The sequence below is a fragment of the Onychomys torridus genome, chromosome 1 (assembly GCF_903995425.1).
Source record: "Onychomys torridus chromosome 1, mOncTor1.1, whole genome shotgun sequence".
In the NCBI taxonomy this organism is placed as follows: Eukaryota; Metazoa; Chordata; class Mammalia; order Rodentia; family Cricetidae; genus Onychomys; species Onychomys torridus.
The window spans coordinates 24,552,078-24,568,494 of NC_050443.1; the positions used below are offsets into that span (position 1 = coordinate 24,552,078).

Consider the following 16,417-nt stretch of genomic DNA (forward strand, 5'->3'; position numbering starts at 1 on the left):
TGGAGGCCAGATTTGCTAGATTCCAGTGACCCATGTGTGATGAGGAGGGAGGTTAAGGACAGGCAGCTTCAGATCACCACAGGCAGGGAATTTGATATAGGGAACTCGTTTAGGAGATATCCACCAGGAACCCAGCTTTTTATTCTAGAAAATTTTAAATGGATATTTTCAAAGTAGCCAGCTTACTTGTCATACCTATATGTAATGCTTGAAAACCACCAATGTGAGTGAGGTTCTCAGGATGCTACCAACTGCTTAGGAGGGTGGATTTGAGCTCACTTAAGAATATCACTAAATTTTTTTCCTTGGGGGATATATAAATAAAGACATCTATTCCCTCCTCCTAAGATCCTAACAACCATACAATACCATCAAAATTCAGCCTGGAAAACCCATGAGTTTCTTAGGTTTACTAGCAAGGCAATGGATGAGAGGTTACAGGCAGGGTCTGGGGTGGCCTTAAAGCATCCACACTGGATGGCTCCCTGTGGCTGTGTAAATGGGGCCCTTCCCCTATCCCTCAGTTATATACTTTAGCCCCTTCCCTGAGACTCTAAGGCCAAGTTCAATTAGGACAGAATTGCAAGCAACTAGTTGGGATTGGTGGCTGGACACTTGAGTGAGGATCCCACGACCCTCCTGACCCCTCCTTCTATGAGGGAATGTCAACAGTCAACAAGCCCTACTCACAAGATGATCTTTTGTAAGTAGACTCCTGAAGAGGGTGGCAGTTTGGCTGCAGGGTGAGTAGGGGAGACAAGGGTGAAGGAGGGGAGAGGAGAGAGTTAATTCTGTTCAACAGGAATGGGGTCTTGCCTAGTCTGGGCAGGGAAAAATTCTGAGAAAGCAAGTTGAAGTCACATCATAGGAGGCCCAGGGAGGGGGACTGTGTCTTTATGGGCCACTCTGCCAGTCAGATAGGAAAGGCCTCAGCCACAGGCACTCTAGGCCACTCCCTCCCTTCTTGCCTTCTTTCACTGCAAAATATTGATAGAGGTCCACAGTAGGCTGCATGCTGTGCTAATGTTGGGGAATTGTGGTGGTCAAGGAGTGAGGCTTAGGCCCTCTTACAGACACATTATTGTAGTAGACCAGATGGAGATGGATATCCAGTGTCTTCTACAGCAGTCCCAGGGCAAATTCAGCAGTGGGGGCATGGGACCATCAGGCACTGATGCAGATCTGGAGACAGCAAGGCTGCGATGTTGGCAGAGACAAGAGCAAACAGCCTTGCAGAGAAGAGAGTAGAAGTGTAACTCCCATACAAGTCTGTGCTTTGAAATGACGGGCTTCCCAGTGGAGGTGGAAAGAGAAGAAAGGGGACAGGAACAGACCCAAGACGGGGAAAGGGCATGTGACAAGCCACTTTCCTCCTGGGCAGGTAGACTATACAAAACACCTCTGTGCCTTCTGCCCTTTAGCTCACTCTCTTTATCTCCATAGAATTTACCACTCTCAGACACACCAGGGCCTTGAATTGTCCATTCTTGTGCATAAACCATTTCCTTGACTTAGAAAACTAACCATTTATTATCTTTCTTGTAACCATGCATCTGCTTTGAAAACTCACCTCACTCCTGCTTATGTCTTTGGGCAGAATTAGCTCCTTTTCCAGTTGGATTTTCTGTGTGTCTCTTTTTGTGTGGGAGTATGCTTGCTTCTTTGTGTGTTTGCATGTCAGGGTCATGTGTGACTGCATGAAGAGGCCATAGTTGACACTGGGTATTTTTCTCAATCTCTTTCTACCTTACTCTTTGAAAGTCTTTCACTGAACCTGAAGGTTATCAGTTTGGCTAGACACATCACTGGATACCACTTTCAGGTGGGTACCAGGGTTCTGAACTTAACTCTTCATGTTAATTCAGCAAGACCTTTACCAACAGAGCCATTTCCCAGGCCCTCTGTTGGGGTTCCTTTCTCTTCTGTCTGTGAGGGCTCAAGATATGACATCATTTCTCTATTAGGTGTCTGTCCTACTCTTATCTCTTCTGACCGGAGTAGATTCTCCCCAACACTCATGCCCCCCCCCCCCCCCCCGCCGCAGTATCCAGAGCTGGGGAGTAGGTAGCCATATGTCGGTTCTTATGAGCAGGTTTAAGGGGCAGAAATTTTAGCATCAGTTCTGTGTCTCATAGAGTATGTATGTCATAATGGAAGCAGTAGTGTGGCCTGCCCTTGGCCTCCTGATGAGAGGACCACATCAAACTGCTTCCAAGAGCTTATGTGCAGTCACAGCCAGCCAATTTTTAAGACATTATGTAAGACCTGTGTGTCTGAGATTCTGATAAAAGGATGCAAGGTGAAGCAACATGCATGTTAGAGTCAGTATGACCCCTTCATGACTGAAGTGTCCTGGAGATGCAGAGAAGGCAATTGGCTGAAGAGCATCTTGTTTGGGTTTAAGTACCACTTTCCCTTGCAGGCTTCATTGTCCAGTGGTGAGAGCCTGTCTGCATCTGGCAGTGGAACCAAGAGAATGAGTGGTGACCGGGAGGCAGGCACTGCAAGAGCAGCTTTTGTGTTTCACTCTGCTGGGGACAGTTGAGGCTGAGACTCCTGAACTCCTCACTGCAGCAGGCTGGACCTAGAACACCCTGTTCAGTAAGGCTGGCTAGTAGGGCCAACACTTAAGAGATGCTCAGAACCTGTCCTGTGGGGCTGCTATCCAAAAGGGATCTGTGGCTTCTTTCCAAGCCATTTATTACCACTTTCAATGGGTTTCATCTACATCTGCTACTGAGAGCAGAGAGATCAGAATTTGGAAGTGTGGGGGCCATTTTTCCACCCATGTTGACAGAAATCATTGCTCTCAAAGCTGATGCCACACTCAGATAAGGTCAAATGCTCAACAGAAAGAGACATTTGCTGCTCTGCAACTTAATCTCTGCTCTCCAAGAAGCTGCAGACACTAATGGCTGTAGGATTGCAGTCCTGTCACTTGGGGGCATGTCCCCCCATTACTGGGTATCAAGGCAGAGGCTGGAGTCTAGTTGGGACAGGGGCTTGGGTCCACATTGTGGGCAGGAAGTGTGGAATTGTCTGACAAGGCCAGGGGCTTTGGGGCTCAGAAGATGCTGAGGCCAGAACTGAGCTGGGTGGGGTGGGCTGGTCAAGAAACTGAGCCTTTAGAGGGTAAGGGTCCCCATCCTCTGCCAGTGCCATCCCTCAAGACTCTCATATGTCAAGACCTGTACATAGTGCTGACTTGGTTGGGTAGTAGGTGCTCTGATAGATAGGAAAGAGTGTCCACAGAGTTATTTGGAGAAATAAGTCAGAACCACCACTGACCTCTTCTTTGCCTAAAAGAAGCTAGGAGACCGAGGAAGGAAGATGTATCTAGGAACTGAGGGGTTCTAGCACTTCCTCCCTGGGGAGTGGATGGAGATGTGTCATGGGATTTAATCTGCATTAGGTTAGATATCCCTGCAACTATGGATGCTTTGTGAGGTCATACATACTCTAGGATCATGTGCTAGAGGCTTTGATGGAGATGTTCCCAGCCCCCTGACCATTGTGTGCCCCCATTATTATGATGAATGCCCAAGCTCAAATGGTACACAACACAGGCTTCTGCTGCATCACATATAGATCCAGTTGTAGCCCCAAGCATGGACTCTCAGGAGACTTCTTGTGCAGGCCAGAGACACAGTCCTCACACACACACTTCTCTGAGGTCACCCCTACCTCCTACATGTAGCCTTTACTACTTCTTGAAACATTCTAGAGCCATCCAGCATAGTGGGACTCTGAATGCATTTGCTTATAGTGTGTTGTGAGGGGAGGGACTGAGGTTGTCATGGAAGATCTATCCCTCTAGAAATACGATGTTGGGCTCTGTTCTGTTATGGGAAGTAGGGTGCTTTTCACCTGATTAATCATAGTAGCCCACTGGAAAACCAAGAGATTCCATAGCAGCCAGTAGGAAAAAAGACAGATTTCATAATTATAGTTGGAGAGCTTCTCTCCAGGTTCCACCAAGCCCCTGCGGTCCCACAACCCACTTATAAAATAATCATACAGACACTTATATTATTTAAACTGCTTGGCCATTAGCTCAGGCCTACCATTGCCATGCTCTTACTCTTATATTTAGCCCGTTTCTATTAGTCTATACTTTGCCACATGGCTTGTGGCTTACCAGTGTCTTTACATGTTGCTTCTTGTCACAGCAGTTGGCAATGTCTCCTCTCCCCAGCCTTCTACCTCCCACAATTCTCTTCTCTGCTTGTCCCGCCTATATTTCCTGCCTGGCTACTGGCCAATCAGCATTTTATTTATACAGAGTGATATCCATAGCACATAATAGTTAAGGGAGAACAGATTTCTTCCTAGCCAATGGGAAGATAGAGGTATTCTACAGCAGCCAATGGGAAGCTATAGATTGATTTGTGGCTTTGCCAGTGTTCTGTGCTTGCTATCTTGTTCTGGGTCCTTCCAGATATCATCAGGACATCTGGACATCTGGTGAGTGAATGTCCATGTACTGTGACCTGAATACCTTCACTAATGTAAGGAGGGCGCTCCAAGGAAACTTCCTCTTTGATTCTGCTTTTGGCTTCTTTGGCAGATTTTGGAGCCCATGGGGAAGGAGGGATCCCATATTCTGCCTCTCTATATTTACCAGGCTCCTCCTATTGTGAGCCGTCAACAAACACAAGACTCATGTAAGGGCTCATGGCTGGTTCCCTTCCCAGGGTGTGGTCCACCCACCAGGACTGTATCCACTCTGCACTGGCATCATGTGTAGCTGTGTGGTACAGGCCTAGATTTGCCTTTCCCAAATGGAAAGCTAGTCTGTGTGGCAGTTCCACCTAAATGGGGTTTTCAGATTTTTGCCTGTGGCAACATTATGGTGTGTAGAGCCTTGGGGGGAAGGGGAGAGCTTTCTGGGAGGACAAGCACCTGCTCAGAGAGAGTGAGCTCCCTGCTGGACTTAGCTGTCATGGATAGAAACCCTCTTCTCTTCTACACTAGGCAAAGGATCATTATATCATTGTAAAGTAGACCCCACCCGCAAGGAACCTTATTAGTGAAGCAGGTATCCAGTTAGTCTCACAGTCTGAAGACCCCTTTCCAGCTGTGTGCTTCCCACCAGTAGATATTTCAGATGGTGTTCTTTTGTTCATTTTTGCAGTGTGAATAGAACCCACAGCCTTGTGCAAGCACTCTTCTACTTAGCTACACCCAAGGTCTTGTGATGTATCCCAGGCTGGCTTTGAACTGATAATCATCCTGCCTCAGCCTTCTGAATACTGGGATTATCAGAGGGCATTGAAATACTTGGCTTCCTACTGGTGCTTTTGAAAGTTTTGCCTAACCTACCACAAGAAATCTCTTAGGTGTCTAGGACAGACTAGGTGAGTCAGGACTTGTCCCACAAAGACTTTCCTATGGTGACATTCTTCATGGAACACTCTGCCTTCCTCATCAAGGAGGAAGTTTTAGAAGAGTCCAAGCAAGGTATTCGACTGGAGTGTTTGCAGGTGATGGCTCAGTGTGACTGAATAGATGATGGACCCTTTGAGTTGTGGGTATGGTGGTCTCTATCCCTGCTGTTTCCTACTTGTCCTGCTTGCAGGCTCCTGCTGGCATAGGTAGGGGACAGGTAGCTTCTGTGGTCTCCTCGGGTCCTCTGTCTCACAGAAGGAACTCCTGGCTGTGAGTCTGTCTCGGTGACATGTGCTAGGTGGTCTCTAGAAGAAACAGATGTTTCCAGTAGAGTTAGAGAGTAATAGAGGCTAGTCAGCCTGTGGCATGCTGCAATTTACAAAAGGGCTACTGGATTGCCCTTGTTCTGTGAAACAGCCTCCTTTCTTGCATGGCTCACCATTTCAGAGACACTGGGGGAAGTTCCTATGGTCAGTCCCCTCTTGTACAGTATTGCTCTCAGTAGAATCTACTTCTAGGGGTTAGTGGCTCCAGGGCTGAGATTGGAGCAGGAGGAGCAAAGCCTGCCAATTTGCTTTGTCCTTCTTACTTTGATCTGTTTAACTGTCCTTTGCTTAAGCTGGAAGTTATAAAATAAAAATAAAAAAAAAAACATTCTAAGGACTGCTCACTCTTTTAATAAATGCTCATGTTGAAAAGAGGTTGAAGGAGAAGAAAAAGACTCTGAGTTAGATGAAGAGCTGTACTGTCAGCAAAACTGTTCAAGGGTCAGATTGAACAAGAGCCAGTGGCTGCAGGGGAGGTTTAAGGATACAGAGCAGAACACAGGAGTTTTACTTTTCAAGGGACCAGTCACAGTGTAGGCGCCCATCCAGGTGGCAAGTCTCCCCAGTCTCAGCCTTGGCATTTCCCCCTTTGCCTTTCTCAAGGAGGGAGATGCTCATATTCTTCAGTGAGGCTGGAGTCCAACTTTTGAGAAGCCAGGTAAAAATCTATCTCTTGGTGCTGGAGTGGTTGGTAGCACCTCCATGGTAAAGCAGGGCAAGAGGCAGGCAGGGCTCTACGCCTTCTGGAGAATTTTAATCAAGGAGCAGAGAACTACAGTGCTTCGCACTTCCCACCCCATACTTACTCTCAGCCTATTCTAGTATCTGTGAGGATTCTGGAAGGCAGGGGTCCCTGGGCATTCTGACATCATGATGACCAGAAACCCAACTCTAAAGTTTCCCAAACCTTCTAACTGCACCTCAGACAACTCAACACCTACACTCAGGGGACCACATTAACCTGGAGGAAACATATGCTGAGTCCAGAAACCCTTCTGAGGCAGGGCAAATGCAGCATCCTAGTAATTGCTGTTATAGGAAACCTTGACAGTGGTTAACACCAGCCTCTGCCCTTGTAACCTCATCTCTGCCATTATTTCCTTTGGGGTGTCTTTCCTTTGAGGAAGAAGCATAGTATATCTCATATCTTTTTCCAGACTCAAAGTATAGCATCTTGAGCACCAATCACTCCACTTAGCCCCTATTCTAGAGGGTTCTATGTGAATCATCTTGGCATCAGAGTGTACTTGCTTTAAGTCACAATGGTAAAGGTTGGGTCTGGGTAGCTCCGAGGGTGACCCAAGAAAGACCAAGAGAGGGAGAGTGATGGAGAAACACATTGGTAAAGGAAGCCTTATATTCATCAAACTCTCCATTGTACTGAGTCCAACTCTGACCCATGCAGAGTTGGCTGTCTGAGAATATAACTGTCTTACAAAACCTGACCTAAAACCTGTGACTTTGCCCCAGGCGAATCAGTCTTAATTGAGCAGATGTGCCAGTTTGTACATCTATCCTGTGTTCCCCTTCTGGCCTCTATCTTGGCTGAGATTTTCTCCCACCAATGTGTACCCTGACAGCCTGCCCAAGGAGCTGCACTCTTGTTTGGAGTTCTCAGTTTGTGAGGAAAGTCAGAGAAGATTAGCCAGCAGGGTGTTCGGCCTCACTGAGTTTGCAAGAAGGATGGGCCCTCCCCACTGCCAAAGCCCTGGGTAGGGCAGTCCAGGGTTTTACTCTTGGGAATTCTAGTGTTCCAAGGGGAACCCCAGGCCTCCAATGGGTGTCATCCAAAACTTTCAGGAAATCAGAAGCAAACCGCAGATCCACCAGAGAAGGGCCACTGGGAATGGAATGATTTTGCGGTTGAATCCCAAACGTGAAGGGAGGCTAGGAGCTGCTACCACGGGGAATTCGTTAAGGAGACCACAATATTTAGCCCTGAGAAGTTCATGCCTGGGCTGGAGAGCTGGCTCATTGGTTAAGAGTACATACCACTCTTGCAGAGGACCTAAATTTGGTGGCTCCCAGCAATCATAAGGAACAGCTCACAAGTGAGTATGAGTCCAGTGCCAGGGGCACGTGATACTTCTGACCTAGGAGGGCTCACACACTCACGTGCATACATTTACATACAGACACAGTAAAAAAAGAAGAAGAAGAAGAAGAAGAAGAAGAAGAAGAAGAAGAAGAAGAAGAAGAAGAAGAAGAAGAAATTCACAGAAAAATGAAGCAGTTCATGGCCACATTCTGATGAAGCCAAGTACTATCTCCAGGGTAAGGGATAGCAGAAAAGGTTGGTAGATTCCCAGATGCAAAAATTCATGGCCAAACCTTGGCTTGGCAGTGGCTTCTGACTGTAGTTAATTGGTGGCTGGGTACTACCAGCCCTGAAATGCCACTTCTTCCTAATGACTCCTAGGACATGCTATTTTTTCCTGCCAACCTTCCTGCTTTCTGTGTGATTTTCTGCTTTTCCAGGTTGTCTCTGTGCTTCCGAGTACATCAGATAACTGCCTTTAAGTGCACTAAATTTAAGCTTGCAAACGAAGAGTTCTAAGTGCTGTTTTATTTCTTGAGATGGGAATTGCACTGGAGTAACTTCTTTATTTGACTATGTTCCATTACAGTAGAAGGAAAGAGAGAGAAGACTGCAGTATAAAATAGTAATTAACTGTTTTTTCTCTGTCCTGAAAATTAGCACATAGTTAGATCAAAATATGACAGGGTGCATGCTCATTTAATTTTTAAATTGCTTGGTAACTTCAAACAACATGACTGTGGTGGATGGGTGAGATTGTGCGCATGCAAAGCGTTCACTGGTGTTTGGGAAACCACTTTTATATTATCTATCACCCGTGTGGTAGCATTCATTCATTCATTCATTCATCCCTCAGAGAGTCTATGTGACACCTACTATGTGAACCCAGTTCTGAGGGGCAGTCAGATGTAAGGGGGAGTCACCCAAGATTTAGGTGTTGAGCAGTGGGGACAATTCAGAGGCGAGCCTGAGGGTCATTATAGTTCCCTTGCCATCTGTTCATCCATTTCATCCTTCCCTCCCTCCCTTCCCACATCCCCCCTCCCTCCCTCCTTCCCTCCCTCCTTCCTTCTGCAGATGTATATAGAGATTCAGTTCTGAATTGCACCAAGTTCACGATTTCCTAGGATAGGCATGGATGGGGGAAGAGACCAGAGCAACAGCACAGGCCCCAAGACCAGTAATACCCAATCATTTGCTCACCCATGAGCTTGCTCACTAGTTCATTCTTCCTGTGGATTTCACTGATGGCCTCCCACGCTTTGGGTAGATGATACTGAGCACAAACCAACTTTAGCCCTGCCTTCGAGGAACTTGCAACATGGAAAGAGTATGACTGAAGAGGGCCTGACAGGACAGAATGAGGAGAGGTGGTGACCTGGGCTGGAGATAGGTTGCCACGTGGGCCCGGGTACCATGCATGGTAAGGATTTGAGTCTCTGCAGAGCCATGTAAGCTGTCATGCAAGGGGTAGACATAAGAATTAAGCATGAAGGGTAGCAGGGCTGGGCAGGGCTGTGGTAGAAAAGAGGGTTCACAGTAGATGGCAGGAGCTCTTGGCTTAGATGTGGAGGCTGAGCAGGAATCTGCTGAGCAGTTGGGTGGGGCTACTGGTACCCACTAGAGAAACCATCACAGGAGGCACCCACCAGAGGCTTCAACAGGCTTGACATGTGGCAGTCTCCCTAGTTGGTGGCCCAAGTCCTTTCCTTACATCATTTTAGCTTCCCTTCAGTATGCCATGGGGTGATTGATGAATCACTTCAGTATTCTGAAGCCAGTCCCATGGGTGTGGCCACATATTGCCTACCTAGCCATTACAAACTCATACAAATTGGATAACAGTGTGTGCAAAGTTATAGTTAAGGATCCAGCCCTGGATGTGTGGGAAGGTGTGTAATTACTAGATTAGCATCCACAAGGGCAGATTCTCTAAGCCACCCTCTCTCAATTCCACTTCTCTGCTATATTTCCACCAATTTACACACACATGTGCAGGTGTCTGACTGGGCCAGATGTGCCTCTGTTTCTGCTTACCTGTCCACAGAATTTCCTCCTTTCAGGTTTCCTCTCTTTTCCTATCATAGCCATCTCATCATGGGATGGAACTTCCCATTTTCTCCATCCTTTTGCTCTTCCTCTAAATAACATGGCCTGGAGATCACATGGGAGAGGTCTCTTCCCTATTCCCAGATCACCCCTGGCTTCCCAAGACTAGGCCTTAGACTGCCTGTGACTTGGAGAGTCTTGTGTTGGAATTGTGCACATCTGGTTCCATCTAAGTTCAGCTGCTCCTGAGCTCTGTGAGTCTTAAAAGTTAAAATTCTAGTGTCTGAGAGCAGTGTCTATTGTTTGCACCAACATTTCCTGTGTGGCACTGTACCAAATCAGGCAGCACTACTGAGGCAAACCTTAGGTGAACCCTTATTGCAGCTGATTTTCATGTCATTCATGGTACAATATAAATAAAAAATGATTAAAAAGAAGCAAACATGAAATATGCAGTTTGACTCTAGAATCATCTAGACAACAAGAGTATCCATGGCATGCATTTGATTGAGCTGGTGGGTTGTGGAGATTAAAACCTGTCCTGCGGCTGGAGAGGTAGCTCATTGGTTAAGAGAACTGGCTGTTCTTGTAGAGGACCTTGGTTCAATTCCCAGCATTCATAGGCCACTCACAGACTTCTGTAATTACAGTTTCAGGAGATCCGATGCCTTCTTTTGGCCTCTTAGGGTACTGCATGCATATGGTGTGCAGACACATGCAGATACATGCGGACAGATGACTCATACACATGCAAAAAGAAAACAAACCCAGTCCTGATGGTGAACATCATGCTGACTTTGAATGTGTTAAGGTGATTGGTCAAGATTGGTCCATCCTGAGGAAGATGTCCAGGGCAATCTTTGGTTTATCTGCCTTAGGCTGGGACATCAGGAAGCCTTTGCTAGGCGAGAGTTCACAGGATATGGTGATGGGTGGGCAGTAAGCTCTGCTTCTGCCATGGGTGATGAAATGGATCTTTGATGGCTGTTTTCCTCTTCATTTTGCTGAGTCTCAGATGCAGCCAAGGGTCTGCTTCTCTCCATCACTTTTGTTTAGTAAGACTTTCATTTCCATGCAAGTTAAGGTGTGTTTGCAATGCAAGATACAAGAACTAGGTCACTTGAGTTTTTGTTCCCATTATGACTTCTTAAAATCAATACATGTGATTTTTAAAAACAGTTATTTTATTTTGTTTCCCATGTATGCAAGTGCCTTGCTTCCATGTAGGTATGTGCTGGATCTTCTGGAACTGGAGTTAATGATGGTTGTAAGCTGCCATGTGGTGCTGGGAATAGAACCCTGGTCCTCAGCAAAAGCATCCACTATTCTTAACTGCTGAGCCATTGACACAGCCCCCAATACATGTGATTCTTTTTAAGAGTAGGTTTCTATTCTCAGTAAAACAGAGAGGAAAGTATAAGACATCCCCTACACCCCAGTTTCCATTCATACACAACACTCCTCAGTTTCACTATCACCCGGCCATCAGTGTAGTGATTCACCTGATGAGCTTGCACTGTGAAGCCACCATCATTCCAGTCCTATGGAGACAGCAGGCTGCAGTCTTGGTAGACAGTCTTGAGTTCTGACATGTATATAATGAGAGGTAGCCATCCTTGTGGCATATACAAACCCCTTTACCACCATTAACATTTTCTCTATTGTAGTAGATTTTGAAAAACAACTGTCCATCAAACAAAATAAGCCAATGCTAATCAGAAAAAAATGCAGACTTTTTTTTTTTTTTTTTTTTTTTTAAAGGATGCTATAGGTTTCCAGGAGATTCTCCCCATCCATACCCAACAAGATGGCTTTGTGTATGAGAGGGAATAGGAACTAGCTGCTTTCTTCCAAATAAGGAGTTTACATCACCTGTGTTCTGAGACCTGTGAAGTAAAATTGAAAGGAAACATCCAACTTGACTTCTATTTTTCTTTTCTGGCCATTTTGAAGCTCAGAAAATGTGTGGCTTGCTTTTGTCTCTGGCTATTTCTTCCGGCCTGTCTCTGTCTCTCCCATCTGTTTTCCACACAGGAGCACCATAGAGAACCATCAGCAGTGTGAAAGGACCTGGGAGCAGGCCACACCTGCTGCAGATGTGTACTACCTCTCCAGCTGCTGGAAGGCCATCTTTTAAAGGGCTTCTGGTACATGGACACCTGTGATCCCCTGCCTTCCCTCAAGGCTGTCATACTTGAGCTTCTTGTCAACTCAGGCCAGAGCCTGGCATGGCCTCTGCATCCTGAAAGCATTAAAATCCACAGCTTTTATTTTTTGTTGAAGGTTGTTACTTCAGGGTTCAGGTAGAAAGCTGGATGATAAAGGGGACAAGTCTCCCCCATCTCTGAGTTTACCTGTGAGTCTCATGATTCATTCACACAACACGTTCACAGTTTTGGACTCCACACTTTGCACTCAATATAAAGAGTTTGGCTTGGGGAGAGTAATCCACACTGGCTTAGGACTTTGTAGCTTTCCTCGTCTCTTGTCTGTCTAATAAAAGCACATACAGGGCTGGAGAGATGGCTCAGTGGTTAAGAGCACCGACTACTCTTCCAGAGGACACGGGTTCAATTCCCAGCACCTACATGGCAGCTCAAAAGCTGTCTGTAACTCCAGTTCCAGGGGACCCAACACCATGGCAAAACACCAATGCACATAAAAAAAAAATAGAAATAAATTTAAAAAGCACATACAATGAAGTTTCAAGGAGCTTGAAACATACATACCGACAAGCAGACATACATACAAGCACATGCACACAACACAAATGTGCACACACATGTACAAAACTGCCAAAATATGAATGAAATTGTTGGACTATGTAATGTTAATTTCTTTGTTGTGATCCCAAGTCCTTAGCATGAAGTTACCATTGGGGGAAGCCATGTGAAGGGCATGTAGGAGTTCTTGCTTATAACTTATAACTTCCCACAGATCTACAATTATCTCAAAATAAAAATTTTAAAAAAGGCAGAAAAAATAAATCTGCTTTTAATGCTTTGTTTCACATTGTCATATCCCCCAGTACCCGTTAGACTTTGGTATTCTGTATATTCTTTATTAATCGGCCTCATTTATTTAGATGTTAATTGGGTTTTGTTAATTTGGTCTCAGTACTATAAGTCAAATCAACAATAAGACCTCTTAATGATTACACGGTATTAGGGCCAAGGGAAGGGGTTCTGAGAAGACCCAGAGAGCAAGGATGGGGGGAGGGGGAGGGTAGGAGAGAGAAGGAGAGGGAGACAGAGAGAGAGAGTGGGTGGGGAAGAGGGAGAGAGAGAGAGAGAGAGAGAGAGAGAGAGAGAGAGAGAGAGAGAGAGAGAGAGAGAGAGAGAGAGAGAATAAATACAGGCTCAGAAGCATACGAAACAGAGCAGGTGTAGGATATTAGAAAGGGCAGGATTTACAAACTGATTTTCTTTTTCACTTTGTACGTTGAAGTCCTTGTAGGTTTTTAGAAAGATGTAGATAGTAAGCACTCTTTAAATGTGTTTCTCATTGCTCATACCTTCTGTAACTGTAGTTTCATATAAATACCAAAAAATAGACATTGCACACTTTGTGTGTGAGTGTGTTTGAGTGTGTTTGTGTGAGTATGTGAGTATGTGAGTGTGTGAGTGTATGTGTTTCTAAGCCATGTATCATATCTCCATCACCAGAACCTCAGCAGAGGACAGAGGTGTTCAGCCTTCCTGCTTGCCCTCTACTATTCCATCCACCACTCCAAATCCCTGCAGAGCTAGTCTGTCCCCCTCTTTTTTTTTTTTTTTTTTTATATATTTTGTCAGTCTGAGAATGTTGTGGAAATGGAGTCACACAATAGATGATGACCTTTGACACCCAGAACAATGCCCTCTGTGAAGGGTCAAGATGTTTCACCAATTACTATCCTCTCTATTCCATTGCTGGCTGCTCTGGAGTGTGAGTGTACAGTTCCTGTAGCCTGTGGGAAGTTCTAGCTGTTTCCAGTCTTGGTTGATCACAAGCAAAGCTTTTCAGAATAGGTGTTCAGTGGACAGAAGTTTTGTTTCTCTGAGCTGAATCCTTCGACAAGCAATTCTGAGTCTCGTGTGTCTTGATTCTTAAGGAATCACCAAAGCATCCACAAAGCCTGGTCATCGTAGGCTGGTACCAGCAGCCCCAGAGCTTGTCTGGGCTCAGCAGCAGTAGCATTTGTTGTTATTACTTTTTATTGAACTGTTTCTACAAAGCAGTTCTCCTCTGGATGTGTAGTGGAACTTAAAGTTTTAGTCTGTGTTTCCCTGGTGGCTAGTGATAAAGAGTGTCTGTGTGCTTTTGCACTATTCTCAAGGCCTTTGTGATGTAATATCTGGCAGTGTCAGTTGCCTATTTTCTAATTATAATGTTATCATGCTAGAGGTATTTTAGAGTCATTTATTTAGAATCACATTTTTGAAGTAAATGTGTTTACAGTTATATTTGTTTTTGAGAGTCCTTTATACACACCTGTATATCATATATGTTTTGTATGTCATATACATTTGTGTATGTTGTCAGGTATGTGAGTGTCTTCTGTCTTCATCTTGTCATTCTGTTAGAGGGGTTTTCTGCACCCTGCTATTTTTGGCAATAATCAATTCATCATTTTTCTCTCTATTATTGTGTGTTATCTTCATCTCCCAGTCACCTTTTAAAAGTTTCATTTTTGTTTGATATTTAAATCAGTGTGTGTTGGGGGGGGTAAGATAGAGGAAGAAAAGGTGGCTTTTATTGCAATTCTTTGGTGCTAATTTTATTCTTGGTCATTGATACCCAGTTGCTCCAGCTCCATTTGTTGATTTATTTAAAAAGCAAAAGCAATAACAATAAAAAAATGAAACCAGGCTAGGTGTTGTGGTATGTGCCTAGTATGCTAGCATTGAAATCTGATATAGGAGGACTGATATAGTCTGAAACCACCCCTGGGTTAGGTAGTGAGTTCCATGCCAGCTTGGGATATATAGTAAGATCCTGTCTCTGAAACATTTTAAAAAGCAAGAAACTTTTTCTTAATTTAAATTTAGTTAAAAAAAAAAAACAAAAACAACAACTTACAAATAAAACGAAGTATCCCATACCAAAATTAATCAGACCCCAAATCTAGACATCTCAGTGAACTTCCCACAGGATAGACATACAGAAGCTATGGTGCTTCGAATGGGATTTCATGCTTTTGCTACTGAATGTATTTTTATGCCCTTGCCTACCACCAGAAACTGAAAAATCGGTGACAGACTTAGAACTAGGAAAACAAATGGCTTTATATCCTCTTTTGTAACTCCTGTCCATCACCTTCCTGCAGTCCTTCTTCATCCCCTGATTTTTACCCTTTCTTGCTCTGTTTTCTACACGTTACACTGTGTCCACATGTATGTATGTGTGTGTGTATATATATTATTGGCTAGATCCCACATATGAGGGAGAACATGTGCTTTTCTTTCTTTCTGTGACGAGTTAAAAGCCCCATCTTTCCTCCTCTGAACTGTCTGCGTCATGTCAACAGTTAGGCTGCCACGGCTATCGGGGACTATTCCAGGCTGTTTCTTTGCTCCTACTGATCCGCACATCTTGAATCCTAACCCTTAAGAATAAGAAAGAAGGGCACAGCATCCAGGAAGATCCCCCCCCCCCAGGTGCCCCAGCACATGTGCCCAGGGAATGATGCCACAGTTCTGGGACTTTGCTCTGCATGTGAGCATGTGTGAGGAAGTTTCCAAACTCTGTCTGCGATTGGTGGGCCATCCTCACGCTACTGCTTGGCTCTGACCATCCTTCCCTTGCTTACGCATGTTCTCAGATTAAAGTGGGATTTTCTGAAACAGATTTTTGTATTGTGGGGTAAATCGGTAAGTAAACAGAATTATCATAGCAATTTAAATAGTAATAAAATATGTTTTTCTGTTTCTATTCAAAGAGGGGGAAGGTAACTAGGAAAATGGTAAACAAGAGTGAGATCTGTGGGTGGTAGGTGTGTTGGTTTTCTGTTTTTTGTTTTTTCCTTCTTCAATAATAGGTACAGAATTTTAGTGAGGGACTTCAAGGCAAATGGGGGAAAATAGCATATACTGTTATGGGGTTATTTTTATCTTTCATTTTTATGACAACTTATTTGTACTTAAGAGAATCTTTCCAAAGAGTTAGAAGCATCATTAAATAAAGACTGTGAAATGTGCAATATGGCTTATTTATTTAAATGTTAATTGGTCCAACGAACACTTCTAATTAGCTCTATATTTGCTTAGCAAAAAGTTTTACAAATTCCAATTGTGAAAAGCAGCTATTTTGAGCCGGTAAGCATGTTGCAGCCTCAGCTATGATTTTTCTATAGTTCTCAGCCCTTGAAGGCACAATTTAATTTTTCATGTATGCATACTAGGAATGGTAAACACTTGCGAGTGTAAGGAACCTTCTTTAATTAGCTGCACAACAATTAAAGGATTCACAAACTAAATTGAACCCTGTCTCCGTGCTTACTAGCTGAATTCTACCACCTGTCACAACAGTACTTTGTTCAATCTGTTATGCAAAATCATTATAGCAATATAGCGGAGGGGGGAAAAAGAGAAAACAGCAATTATTTCTTACTTTTCTCTTGAATGGGTTATTTTGG

At 44.5% G+C, this 16,417-nt stretch overlaps 1 protein-coding gene across 11 annotated transcripts in view; it reads left to right on the forward strand.

Moving 5' to 3' along the window:
- Positions 1 to 16,417, forward strand: part of Znf536 (zinc finger protein 536) — a 453,564-nt gene that overhangs the window by 151,678 nt on the left and 285,469 nt on the right. The window contains exon 1 of one of the 11 annotated variants that reach the window (XM_036179541.1): positions 7,934 to 7,988. The exons of the other annotated variants lie outside the window; for them this stretch is intronic. The gene's annotated coding sequence lies outside the window, so the exon portion shown is untranslated. Of the gene's footprint in view, positions 1 to 7,933; positions 7,989 to 16,417 lie in introns of those variants that run through there. 11 annotated transcript variants of the gene reach the window in all.